This window comes from Chiloscyllium plagiosum, unplaced genomic scaffold (genome assembly GCF_037043375.1).
Source record: "Chiloscyllium plagiosum isolate Xiang-an unplaced genomic scaffold, Cpla_swu_hap1 HiC_scaffold_45, whole genome shotgun sequence".
NCBI classification, from domain to species: domain Eukaryota; kingdom Metazoa; phylum Chordata; class Chondrichthyes; order Orectolobiformes; family Hemiscylliidae; genus Chiloscyllium; species Chiloscyllium plagiosum.
This window is the reverse complement of record NW_028270183.1, coordinates 2,240,053-2,253,302: the sequence shown is the minus strand read 5'-3', so window position 1 is coordinate 2,253,302 and position 13,250 is coordinate 2,240,053. Positions and strand designations below refer to the sequence as shown.

General features: G+C 54.9%; 1 protein-coding gene across 6 annotated transcripts in view; it reads left to right on the top strand.

Moving 5' to 3' along the window:
• LOC122552319 (sphingosine 1-phosphate receptor 2-like) overlaps positions 1–13,250 on the top strand; it is a 144,521-nt gene that overhangs the window by 81,571 nt on the left and 49,700 nt on the right. The gene's annotated exons all lie outside the window — the stretch shown is intronic.

The window sequence follows — 13,250 nt, the reverse complement described above, 5'->3', positions numbered from 1 at the left end:
ATCTGTGTATGTGACACACTCTGTCCTGTGTTATCCTGTGTGTGTAACACACTCTGGTCTATGTTATCCTGTGTGTGTGTAACATATTCTGGCCTGTGTTGTCCTGTGTGTGTAACTCACTCTGGCCTGTGTTATTCTGTATGTGGAACCCACTCTGGCCTGTGTTATCCTGTGTGTGTAACACACTCTGGCCTGTGTTATCCTGTGTGTGTAACACATTCTGGCCTGTGTTATCCCTGTGTGTGGAACACACTCTGGCCTGTGTTATCCTGTGCGTGTAACATACACTGACCTGTGTTATTCTCTGTGTGTAACACATTCTGGCCTGTGTTATCCTGTGTATGTAACATACTCTGGCCTGTGTTATTCTGTGTATGTAACACACTCTGGCCTGTGTTATCCTGTGTGTGTAACACAGTCTGGCCTGTGTTATCTTGTGTGTGTAACATACTCTGGCCTGTGTTGTTCTGTGTATGTAACACACTCTGTCCTGTGTTATCCCGTGTATATAACATACTGTGGCCTGTGTTATTCTGTGTACGTAACACATTCTGGCCGGTGTTATCCTGTGTGTGTAACACACTCTGGTCTGTGTTATCCTGTGTGTGTAGCACATCTGGCCTGTGTTATTCTGTGTATGTAACATACTCTGGCCTATGCTATTCTGTGTATGTAACATACTCTGGCCTGTGTTATCCTGTGTGTGTAACACACTCTGGTCTGTGTTATCCTGTGTGTGTAACACATCTGGCCTGTGTTTTGTCTGTGTGTGTAACACACTCTGGCCTGTGTTATTCTGTGTATGTAACATACTCTGGCCTATGCTATTCTGTGTGTGTACCACACTCTGGCCTGTGTAATCCTGTATGTGTAACACATTCTGGCCTGTGTTATCCCTGTGTGTGTAACACATTCTGTTATCCTATGTGGGAGACACATTCTGGTCTGTGCCACCTGGGTGTGTACCTCACTCTTGTCTGTGTTATCCAGCGTGTGTAACACAGTCTGGCCTGTGTTATCCTGTGTGTGTAACATACTCTGGCCTGTGTTATCCTGTGTGTGTAACACACTCTGGTCTGTGTTATCCTGTGTGTGTAACACAGTCTGGCCTGTGTTATTCTGTGTATGTAACATACTCTGGCCTATGCTATTCTGTGTATGTAACACACTATGGCATGTGTTATCCTGTGTGTGTAACACATTCTGGTCTGTGTTATCCTGTGTGTGTAACACATTCTGGCCTGTGTTATCCCTGTGTGTGTAACACAGTCTGGCCTAGGTTATTCTGTGTATGTAACACACTCTGGCCTGTGTTATCTGTGTTTGTGACACACTCTGTCCTGTGTTATCCTGTGTGTGTAACACACTCTGGTCTGTGTTATCCTGTGTGTGTGTAACATATTCTGGCCTGTGTTGTCCTGTGTGTGTAACTCACTCTGGCCTGTGTTATTCTGTATGTGGAACCCACTCTGGCCTGTGTTATCCTGTGTGTGTAACACACTCTGGCCTGTGTTATCCTGTGTGTGTAACACACTCTGGCCTGTGTTATTCTGTATGTGTAACACATTCTGGCCTGTGTTGTCTATGTATGTAACTCACTCTGGCCTGTGTTATTCTGTATGTGGAACCCACTCTGGATTGTGTTATCCTGTGTGTGTAACACACTCTGGCCTGTGTTATCCTGTGCGTGTCACATATTTTGGCCTGTGTTATCCTGTGTAACACACTCTGGCTTGTCTCTAGCCTATATTGCCCTGTGTATGTAACACATTCTGGCCTACTCGCTCTGGCCTGTGTTATCCTGTGTGTCTATAACATACACCGACCTGTGCTATTTTGTGTATCACTAATATTTTATTAGAATGTGAAATTAGTGAAAATGGATTAAGGTTTTGAGGTTCAGATCTTACATCATTGCGAGATTTCTGACCTGTTTACTGTTGATGCACTCAGTTTCACTTACTCATGCCTGTGAAGGCTGCTTTTGCTGTTGCTCTGTCCCCTTTTCTATAACCAATGTACATCTGGAGCCACACTTTTATGTTAGGTCAGACTCAGGTCAAGATCATATCATTCAATAAACACTTTCAATACAGCTCGAAGAAAACCGCGAGATGCATCATTGCAGGAGTTTGCTGCAGTGAAAGGGCTGTACTCCACGACATGGACTGCAGCTATTAAAGAACACAGCTCAGCACCTTCTTCTCCAAGGGCAAGTGGGGATGGAAACAACACCCACAGCCCATGATCACATCCTTTAAAAGATTATTACTGTCTTTTAATCAAAATGCGCAATAAAATAATCACTCATATTTGATATGTCAATATTATCTTTTCTATTACATCAGAATTGTTAATTCTTGCAAGACATTTTCCAACCACTCAGAAAGTCCCAAAGCTCTGCTAAACTGCACCTGATGTTCAACTTTATATAAAGGTGTGTGCAAATAAATGTTGTGTTGGGTCACAGAGACAACATGGAGTGAGACTGTTGGAATATTGCATGTAATTCTGGTCCCCTTCCTATTGGAAAGATGTTGTGAAACTTGAAAGGGTTCAGATAAGATATATAAGGATGTTGCCAGGTTTGGAGGATTTGAGCTAAAGGGAGAGGCTGAACAGGCTGGGGCTGTTTTCCCTGGAGTGTCAGAAGCTGAGGGGTGACCTTATAGAGGTTTACAAAATTATGAGGGGCATGGATAGGATAAATAGACAAAGTCTCTTCCCTGGGGTCAGGGAGTCCAGAACTAGACGGCATAGGTTTAGGGTGAGAGGGGAAAGATATAAAAGACACCTAAAGGGCAACATTTTCACGCAGAGGGTGGTACGTGCATGGAATGAACTGCCAGAGGAAGTGGGTGGAGGCTAGTATGATTTAAAAGGCATCTGGATGGATGTACGAATAGGAAGGGTTTGGAGGGATATGGACCGGGTGCTGGCAGGTGGGACTAGATTGGGTCGGGATATCTGGTCAGCATGGACAGGTTGGACCAAAGGGTCTGTTTCCTTGCTGTACATCTCTATGACTCTATGACTTTAAAAGGGGGAGTTTTTAAAGGAGATGTGAGAGGAAGTTTTTTTTACACAAAGGGTGGTAAGCGCTGGAATGCACTGCCAGACGGGATGGTAGAAACAGGTAGGATAGCTTGCCTGGATGAGTGCAACTCCAACAACACTCCATCCAGAAGAAAGCAGTCCACATGATTGGCCCTACATTGACTTGCTCCTCCACCACCACTCAGTAGCAACAGTGTGTACTGCCTACAAGATACACAGCTGAAATTCTTGGGCATCACTTCCAAACTGAAAACCACTTTCATCCAGACCAAGGGCAGCAGGTACATGGGAACAGCAGCATCTGTAAATTCCTGTCCAAGCCACTCGATATCCTGTCTTAGGAGTATATTGCTATTCCTTCAGTATTGCTGAGTCAAAATCCTGGAACTCTCTTCCTACAGTACATGGACTATACCAGTTCAAGGAGATAGCTCACCACCACCTTACCAAGGGTAACTAGGGACAGGCAATAAATGTTTGCTCAGATAGTGACGGCTACATCTCATGAGTGTATTAAAAACACCCTATTGTGCCTGTCAGGGATGTTTGGTGGAGACTGTGTACAGAAGGCTTTCCATTCAGTTTAAAAGAATAGAGATAGCTTTACTTTGTATCTAACTCCCATGTGGTCCCTGTCCTGGGAGAATTTGATAGGGACAGTGTCGTGGGAGCTTTGTTTTCAGTTTACAAGAGTAGAGGTAAATTTACTCTGTGTCTAACCCTCCGCTGTATCTAGTCCTGGGAGTGTTTGAAGAATATAGCATAGAGATAGCTTTACTTTGTATCTAATCCCATGCTATAATTGTCCTGGAAGTATTTGATGGGGACATTGGCCAGAGAGCTTTACTCTGTATCTACCTGTACTGAGAGTGTTTGGTGGGGAATGGACCTGATGGCAAGGTGTTCTTGTTGGTATTTCTATTGATGCTGACTGACTATGGGGGTGTTTATAATATATCCTGAAGCTGTTTTGTTTTCCAATGTTTTATGTTTTTGATTTCTAACAATAAGTGCCTAACATGTCACTGAGCACTTCCTTCGCTCAACGCACACAAAAATTAATATTTTAGTTTTGATTAAATAAGCAATCCTTTTTCTCCGAACAAAGTCTAACAAAGCTTCAAGGCAATCCTGAGCTTAGAACAAAATATGAAAGGAGCAGATATTCACACAGAACAGATTCCTTCCCCACTGTCCACAGTCAAACCTACTCAACCAGATAAATGGAGAGCACATTGTGGGCAGGCTGTACCTTTAAGACAGAGTGAGGGTACATCAGGAAGCACTGTGCAGTGCATGTGAATCATGCCTGTGTTTTAAAACGACACAGATCAAGGCTTGGGAACTGGCTGCATCTCATAAATCGCTAGAAACATTTCAAAGAATGAGGGATGGTCCAGTTAATTACTTTGAAGCAATTTTGTGAATAGTTTGGGTGGATTTACATAAATAAATAAAAGTTGTATGTTAGTGTAATGCAATATTAGCATTGTGTATTCTGATTGTTATTTATTTTTAAATAAATCGAAGGAGATTGACCAGGATATTGTCTGGGATGGATGGAGCAGTTTAGTTATGAAGAGAGGCTGGATAAGCTCTGATTGTTTTCTATGGAGTGGAGAAGGCTGAGAGGGAACATTATGGAGGTGTTTAAGATTATGAGGGGCATGACAGGATCCAAAAGCAGCTGTTTGCCTTAGTCAAAGGGTCGATAATAAGGGGGTACAACAGGAAAAACAGAAGGTTGGGAGGGGACTTGAGGAATAGCTTTTTAACTCACAGGGTGGTGGAAAAACACTGTTCGGGAGGGTAATTGAGGCCGGTAACCTCACAACTTTTAAAAAGTACTTGGAAGAACACTTGAGTGTCAAAACATTCAAGGCTGTTGGCCTAGCATGGGGAAGTGGGGTTAGTCTAGCGTGGGGAAGTGGGGTTAGCCTAGTGTGGGGAAGTGGGGTTAGTCTAGCGTGGGGAAGTGGGGTTAGTCTAGCGTGGGGAAGTGGGGTTGGCCTCGCGTGGGGAAGTGGGGTTAGCCTAGTGTGGGGAAGTGGGGTTAGTCTAGCGTGGGGAAGTGGGGTTGGCCTCGCGTGGGGAAGTGGAGTTAGCCTAGCGTGGGGAAATGGTGTTAGCCTAGCATGGGGAAGTGGGGTTAGTCTAGCGTGGGGAAGTGGGGTTAGTCTAGCGTGGGGAAGTGGGGTTGGCCTCGCGTGGGGAAGTGGAGTTAGCCTAGCGTGGGGAAATGGTGTTAGCCTAGCATGGGGAAGTGGGGTTAGTCTAGCATGGGGAAGTGGGGTTAGCCTAGTGTGGGGAAGTGGGGTTAGCCTCGTGTGGGGAAGTGGGGTTAGCCTAGCGTGGGGAAGTGGGGTTAGTCTAGCGTGGGGAAGTGGGGTTAGTCTAGCGTGGGGAAGTGGGGTTAGCCTAGAGTGGGGAAGTGGGGTTAGTCTAGCGTGGGGAAGTGGGGTTAGCCTAGCGTGGGGAAGTGGGATTAGTCTAGCGTGGGGAAGTGGGGTTAGTCTAGCGTGGGGAAGTGGGATTAGTCTAGCGTGGGGAAGTGGGGTTAGTCTAGCGTGGGGAAGTGGGGTTAGCCTCGCGTGGGGAAGTGGGGTTGGCCTCGCGTGGGGAAGTGGGTTAGTCTAGCATGGGGAAGTGGGGTTAGTCTAGCGTGGGGAAGTGGGGTTAGCCTAGCGTGGGGAAGTGGGTTAGCCTAGTGTGGGGAAGTGGGGTTAGCCTAGCGTGGGGAAGTGGGGTTAGTCTAGCGTGGGGAAGTGGGGTTAGTCTAGCGTGGGGAAGTGGGGTTAGCCTAGCGTGGGGAAGTGGGGTTAGTCTAGCGTGGGGAAGTGGGGTTAGTCTAGCGTGGGGAAGTGGGGTTAGCCTAGCGTGGGGAAGTGGGGTTAGCCTAGCGTGGGGAAGTGGGGTTAGTCTAGCGTGGGGAAGTGGGGTTAGTCTAGCGTGGGGAAGTGGGTTAGTCTAGCATGGGGAAGTGGGGTTAGCCTAGCGTGGGGAAGTGGGGTTAGTCTAGGTAGGATTGTATTTTTGGCGATACAGATGCAATGGGCCAAAAGGCCTCTTCTGTAATGTATGATTCCAACCAAAGGCTTAAAGGTTTGAAAAATATCCAATCAGCCATGATTTCATTGAGACGCAATACGCTGATGGGTCTTCTTCTGCTTCTATATCTCATGATCTGAAGTGACAGGGAGAGAGATTCGCAGTGCACATTCTGAAAACTCTTTCTACCCGAAATGCTTTCAAACTCTGCAACTGAAACATGATAGGCGGGAAATAAATTCTTCAGAGAACACATTGAGTGAGTTAGGGAAGGGGGAGGGGAAGGGGGGAGGAGGACAGAAAAAGAGAGCAAGAGAGAAGGGGAGGGATCTGGAAGAGGAGAAAGTTAGGGGAGGATAAGGATGGGAAGGATGGGGAAGGGGAGCAGGAGAGACAGAGAGGAAGGGAGAGAGAGAGAGAGAAAGAGAGAGAAAGGAAAAGGGAGAAAATGAGGGGTTTAGGAGGACAGACTAAAGGGAGGTGGCGAGGGAAGTGGAGGAGCAGGATGATGGGCAGCAAAAGGGGGAAGAAAGAGGAGACAGAAGGAAGATGAGGGAAGGAGAGAGGAGGAGAGGTGGGGAGGGGTGGGGAGGGAAGGGAGGGGTGGCGAGAGGAGACAAGGGGAGGGGAGGAGGAGTGGAGACATGGGGAGTGGCGAGCTGGTACGGTGAGGGGGTGAAGGGAGGAGGGAGGGAATGGTGAGGGAGTGGCTGGGTGGGAGAAGGGAGGGAATGGTGAGAGGGTGGGTGGGTGGAGGAAGGGAGGGAACGGCGAGGGGGTGGTTGGGGATAAGGGAGGGAACGGTGAGGGGGTGGGGAGAAGGGTGTGAATGGTGAGAGGGTGGTTGGGTGGGGATAACGGAGAGAATGGCGAGGGGGTGGGTGGGTGGGAAGAAGGGGGGAATGGTGAGGGGGTGGGTGGGGATAACGGAGAAAGGAGGGAACGGTGAGGGGGGAGTGTGGGGAGAAGGGAGGGAATGGTGAGAGGGTGGGTGGGTGAGGAGAAGGGAGGGAATGGTGAGGGGGTGGGTGGGGATAATGGAGAAAGGAGGGAACGGTGAGGGGGGAGTGTGGGGAGAAGGGAGGGAATGGTGAGGGGGTGGGTGGGTGCGGAGAAGGGTGGGAATGGTGAGGGGGTGGGTGGATGGGGAGAAGGGAGGGAACGGTGAGGGGGTGGGTGTGTGGGAGAAGGGAGAGAATGGTGAGGGGATGGGTAGGTGGGGAGAAGGGAGGGAACGGTGAGAGGGTGGGATGGTGGGGAGAAGAGAGGGAACGGTGAGGAGGTGGGAGGGTGGGGAGAAGGGAGGGAATAGTGAGGGGGTGGTGGGTGGGGAGAAGGGAGGGAACGGTGAGGAGATGGGTGGGTGGGGAGAAGGGAGGGAATGGTGAGGGGGTGGCTGGGTGGGGGAAGGGAGGGAATGGCGAGGGGGTGGCTGGGTGGGGGAAGGGAGGGAATGGCGAGGGGGTGGGTGGGTGGGAGAAGGGAAGGAATGGCGAGGGAAAGGGTGGGTGGGGATAAGGGAGGGAACGGTGAGGGGGTGGGTGGGTGGGGATAAGGGAGGGAACGGTGAGGGGGTGGGTGGGTGGGGAGAAGGGAGGGAACGGTGAGGGGGTGGGTGGGTGGGGAGAAGGGAGGGAACGGTGAAGAGAAGGGAGGGAACAGTGAGGGGGGAGAAGGGAGGGAATGGTGATGGGGTGGGGAGAAAGGAGGGAATGGTGAGGGGGTGGGGAGAAGGGAAGGAACGGTGAGGGGGTGGGGAGGTGGGGAGAATGGAAGGAACAGTGAGGGGGTGGGTGGGTGGGGAGAAGGGAAGGAACGGTGAGGGGGTGGGTGGGTAGGGAGAAGGGAGGGAACAGGGAGAGGGTGGGTGAGTGGGGAGAAGGGAGGGAACAGTGCGGGTGGGTGGGTGGGGAGAAGGGAGGGAATGGTGAGGGGGTGGGTGGTGAGAAGGGAGGGAACGGTGAGGGGGTGGGTGGGTGGTGAGAAGGGAGGGAACGGTGAGGGGGTGGGTGGGTGGGGAGAATGGAGGGAACGGTGAGGGGGTGGGTGGGTGGGGAGAAGGGAGGGAATGGTGAGGGGGTGGCTGGGTGGGTGGGGAGAAGGGAGGGAACAGTGTGGGTGGGTGGGTGGGGAGAAGGGAGGGGATGGTGAGGGGGTGTGTGGTGAGAAGGGAGGGAACGGTGAGGGGGTGGGTGGGTGGGGAGAAGGAAGGGAACGGTGAGGGGGTGGGTGGGTGGGGAGAAGGGAGGGAATGGGGAGGGGGTGGATGGGTGGGGAGAAAGGAGGGAATGGTGAGAGGGAGAAAGGAGGGAATGGTGAAAGGGTGTGTGGGTGGGGAGAAGGGAGGGAACGGTGATGGGATGGGTGGAGAGAAGGGAGGGAACAGGGAGAGGTTGGATGGGTGGGGAGAAGGGAGAGAATGGTGAGGAGGTGGGTGGTGAGAAGGGAGGGAACGGTGAGGGGGTGGGTTGGTGGGGAGAAGGAAGGGAATGGTGAGGGGGAGAAAGGAGGGTATGGTGAGGGGGTGTGGGGGTGGGGAGAAGGGAGGGAACGGTGATGGGGTGGGTGGGTGGGGAGAAGAGAGGGAATGGTGAGGGGGTGGGTGGGTGGGGAGAAGGGAGGGAATGGTGAGGGGGTGTGTGGGTGCGGAGAAGGGTGAGAATGGTGAGGGGGTTAGTGGGTGGGTGTGGAGAAGGGAGTGAATGGGGAGGGGGGTGGGTTGGGAGAAGGTGGGGAGAAGGGAGGGAACGGTGAGAGGGTGATTGAGTGGAGGAGAAGGGAGGGAATGGTGAGGGGATGGGTGGGTGGGGAGAAGGGTGGGAATGGTGAGGGGGGTGGGTTGGGAGAAGGGAGGGAACGGTGAGGGGGGTAGGTGGGGGGGAGAAGGGTGGGAATGGTGAGGAGGGTGGTTTGGGAGAAGGGAGGGAACGGTGAGGGGGTGGGTGGGTGGGGAGAAGGGAGGGAATGGTGAAGGGGTGGGTGGGTGGGGATAAGGGAGGGAATGGTGAGGGGGTGTGTGGGTGGGGAGAAGGCAGGGTATGGTGAGGGGATGGGTGAATGGGAAGAAGGGAGGGAATGGTGAGTGGTTGGGTGGGTGGGAGAAGGGAGGAAATGTTGAGGGGTGGGTGGTGGGGAAAAGGGAGGGTATGGTGAGGGGATGGGTGAATGGGAAGAAGGGAGGGAATGGTGAGGGGGTGGGTGGATGGGGAGAAGGGAGGGAACGGTGAGGGGGTGTGTGGGTGGGGAGAAGGGAGGGAACGGTGAGGGGGTGGGTGGGTGGGGAGAAGGGAGGGAACGGTGAGGGGGTGGGTGGATGGGGAGAAGGGAGGAAACGGTGAGGGGGTGTGTGGGTGGGGAGAAGGGAGGGAACGGTGAGGGGGTGGGTGGGTGGGGAGAAGGGAGGGAACGCTGAGGGGGTGGGTGGGTGGGGAGAAGGGAGGGAACGGTGAGGGGGTGGGTGGGTGGGGAGAAGGGAGGGAACGGTGAGGGGTTGGATGGGTGGGGAGAAGGGAGGGAACGGTGAGGGGTTGGGTGGGTGGGGAGAAAGGAGGGAACGGTGAGGGGTTGGGTGGGTGGGGAGAAGGGAGGGAACGGTGAGGGGGTGGGTGAGTGGGGAGAAGGCAGGAAACGGTGAGGGGGTGGGTGGGTGAGGAGAAAGGAGGGAACGGTGAGGGGTTCAGTGGGTGGGGAGAAAGGAGGGAATGGTGAGGGGTTGGGTGGGTGGGGAGAAGGGAGGGAATGGTGAGGGGTTGGGAGGGTGGGGAGAAGGGAGGGAACGGTGAAGGGGTGGGTGGGTGGGGAGAAGGGAGGGAACGGTGAGGGGGTGGGTGGTTTTGGAGAAGGGAGGGAACGGTGAGGGGGTGGGTGGGTGGGGAGAAGGGAGGGAATGGTGAGTGCAGTGGGTTGGGAGAAGTGAGGGAACGGTGATGGGTTTCGGTGGGAAGAAGGGAAGGAATGGTGAGGGGATGGGTGGGTGGGAAAAGGGAGAGAATGGTGAGGGGTGGGTGGGTGGTGAGAAGGGAGGAAACGGTGAGGAGGTAGGCGGGAAGAATGAAGGGAACGGTGAGGGTGTGGTTGGGGATAAGGGAGGGAATGGCGAAGTGGTGGGTGGGTGTGGAGAAGGGAGGGAACGGTGAGGCGGGTGGGTGGGGAGATGGGAGGGAATGGTAAGGGGGTGGGTGGGGATAAGGGAGGGAATGGTGAGTGGGTGGGTGGGTGGGGAGAAGGGAGGGAATGGTGAGCGGGTGGGTGGGTGGGGAGAAGGGAGGCAATGGTGAGGGGGTGGTTGGGTGGGAAGAAGGGAGGGAATGGTGAGGGGGTGGGTGGGGAGAAGGGAGGGAATGGTGAGGGGGTTGGTGGGTGGGGAGAAGGGTGGGAATGGTGAAGGGGTGGGTGGGGATAAGGGAGGGAATGGTGAGGGGGTGTGTGGGTGGGGAGACGGGAGGGAATGGTGAGTGGTTGGGTGGGTGGGAGAAGGGAGAAAATGTTGAGTGGGTGGGTGGGTGGTGAGAAGGGAGGGAATGGTGAGGGGATAGGTGGGTGGGGAGAATGGAGGGAATGGTGAAGGGGTGGGTGGGGATAAGGGAGGGAATGGTGAGGGGTTGTGTGGGTGGGGAAACGGGAGGGAATGGTGAGTGGTTGGGTGGGTGGGAGAAGGGAGGAAATGTTGAGGGGGTGGGTGGGTGGTGAGAAGGGAGGGTATGGTGAGGGCATGGGTGAATGGTAAGAAGGGAGGGAATGGTGAGGGAGTGGGTGGGTGGGGAGAAGGGTGGAAATGTTGAGGGGGTGGGTGGGTGGGGAGAAGGGAGTGAACGGTGAGGGGGTGGGTGGGTGGGGAGAAGGGAGGGAACGTTGAGGGGTTTGGTGGGTGGGGAGAAGGGAGGGAACGGTGAGGGGGTGGGTAGTTGTGGAGAAGGGAGGGAACAGTGAGGGGGTGTGTGGGTGGGGAGAAGGGAGGGAATGGTGAGGGGTGGGTGGGTGTGGAGAAGGAAGGGAATGGTGAGGGGCTGGGTGGATGGGGAGAAGGGAGGGAATGGTGAAGGGGTGGGTGGGGATAAGGGAGGGAATGGTGAGGGGTTGTGTGGGTGGGGAAATGGGAGGGAATGGTGAGTGGTTGGGTGGGTGGGAGAAGGGAGGAAATGTTGAGGGGGTGGGTGGGTGGTGAGAAGGGAGGGTATGGTGAGGGCATGGGTGAATGGTAAGAAGGGAGGGAATGGTGAGGGGGTGGGTGGGTGGGGAGAAGGGTGGAAATGTTGAGGGGGTGGGTGGGTCGGGAGAAGGGAGTGAACGGTGAGGGGGTGGGTGGGTGGGGAGAAGGGAGGGAACATTGAGGGGTTGGGTGGGTGGGGAGAAGGGAGGGAACGGTGAGGGGGTGGGTAGTTGTGGAGAAGGGAGGGAACGGTGAGGGGGTGGGTGGGTGTGGAGAAGGGAGGGAACAGTGAGGGGGAGTGTGGGTGGGGAGAAGGGAGGGAATGGTGAGGGGTGGGTGGGTGTGGAGAAGGAAGGGAATGGTGAGGGGGTGGGTGGGTGTGGAGAAGGAAGGGAATGGTGAGGGGCTGGGTGGATGGGGAGAAGGGAGGGAATGGTGAAGGGGTGGGTGGGGATAAGGGAGGGAATGGTGAGGGGGTGTGTGGGTGGGGAAACGGGAGGGAATGGTGAGTGGTTGGGTGGGTGGGAGAAGGGAGGAAATGTTGAGGGGTTGGGTGGGTGGTGAGAAGGGAGGGTATGGTGAGGGGATGGGTGAATGGGAAGAAGGGAGGGAATGGTGAGGGGGTGGGTGGGTGGGGAGAAGGGAGGAAATGTTGAGGGGGTGGGTGAATGGGAAGAAGGGAGGGAATGGTGAGGGGGTGGGTGGGGAGAAGGGAGGAAATGTTGAGGGGGTGGGTGAGTGGGGAGAAGGGTGTGAACGGTGAGGGGGTGGGTGGGTGGGGAGAAGAGAGGGAATGGTGAGGGGGTGGGTGGGTGGGGAGAAGAGAGGGAATGGTGAGGGGGTGGGTGGGTGGGGAGAAAGGAGAAAACGGTGAGGGGTTGGGTGGGTGGGGAGAAGGGAGGGAATGGTGAGGGGGTGGGTGGGTGGGAAAAGGGAGAGAATGGTGAGGGGGTGGGTGGGTGTGGAGAAGGGAGGGAACAGTGAGGGGGTTGGTGGGTGGGGAGAAGGGAGGGAATGGTGAGTGCAGTGGGTTGGGAGAAGTGAGGGAATGGTGACGGGGTGGGCGGGTGGGAAAAGGGAGAGAATGGTGAGGGGTGGGTGTGTGGTGAGAAGGGAGGGAACGGTGAAGGGGTAGGTGGGAAGAAGGGAGGGAACGGTGAGGGTGTGGTTAGGGATAAGGGAGGGAATGGCGAAGTGGTGGGTGGGTGCGGAGAAGGGAGGGAACAGTGAGGGGGGTGAGTGGGGAGAAGTGAGGTAATGGTGACAGGGTGGGTGGGGAGAAGGGAGGGAATGGTGAGGGGTGGATGGGTGTGGAGAAGGAAGGGAATGGTGAGGGGCTGGGTGGGGTAAGGGAGGGGGTGGGTGGGTGGGGAGAAGGAGGGAATGGTGAGGGGCTGGGTGGATGGGGAGAAGGGTGGGTATGGTGAGTGGGGTGGGTTGGGAGAAGGGAGGGAACGGTGAGGGGGGTGGGTGGGGGGGAGAAGGGTGGGAATGGTGAGGAGGTTGGTTTAGGAGAAGGGAGGGAACGGTGAGGGGGTGGGTGGGGTAAGGGAGTGGGTGGGTGGGTGGGGAGAAGGAGTGAATGGTGAGGGGCTGGGTGGATGGGGAGAAGGGTGGGAATGGTGAGTGGGGTGAGTTGGGAGAAGCGAGGGAACGGTGAGGGGGGTGGGTGGGGGGGAGAAGGGTGGGAATGGTGAGGGGAGTGGTTTGGGAGAAGGGAGGGAACGGTGAGGGTGTGGGTGGGTGGGGAGAAGGGAGGGAATGGTGAGGGGGTGGGTGGGGAGAAAGGAGGGAATGTTTAAAGGGTGGGTGGATGGAGAGAAGGGAGGGAATGGTGAGGGGGTTGGTGGGTGGGGATAAGGGAGGGAATGGTGAGGGGGTGCGTGGGTGGGGAGAAGGGAGGGAATGGTGAGGGGGTGGGTGGGTGGGGAGAAGGGAGGGAATGGTGAGGGGGTGGGTGGGTGGGGAGAAGGGAGGGAATGGTGAGGGGGTGGGT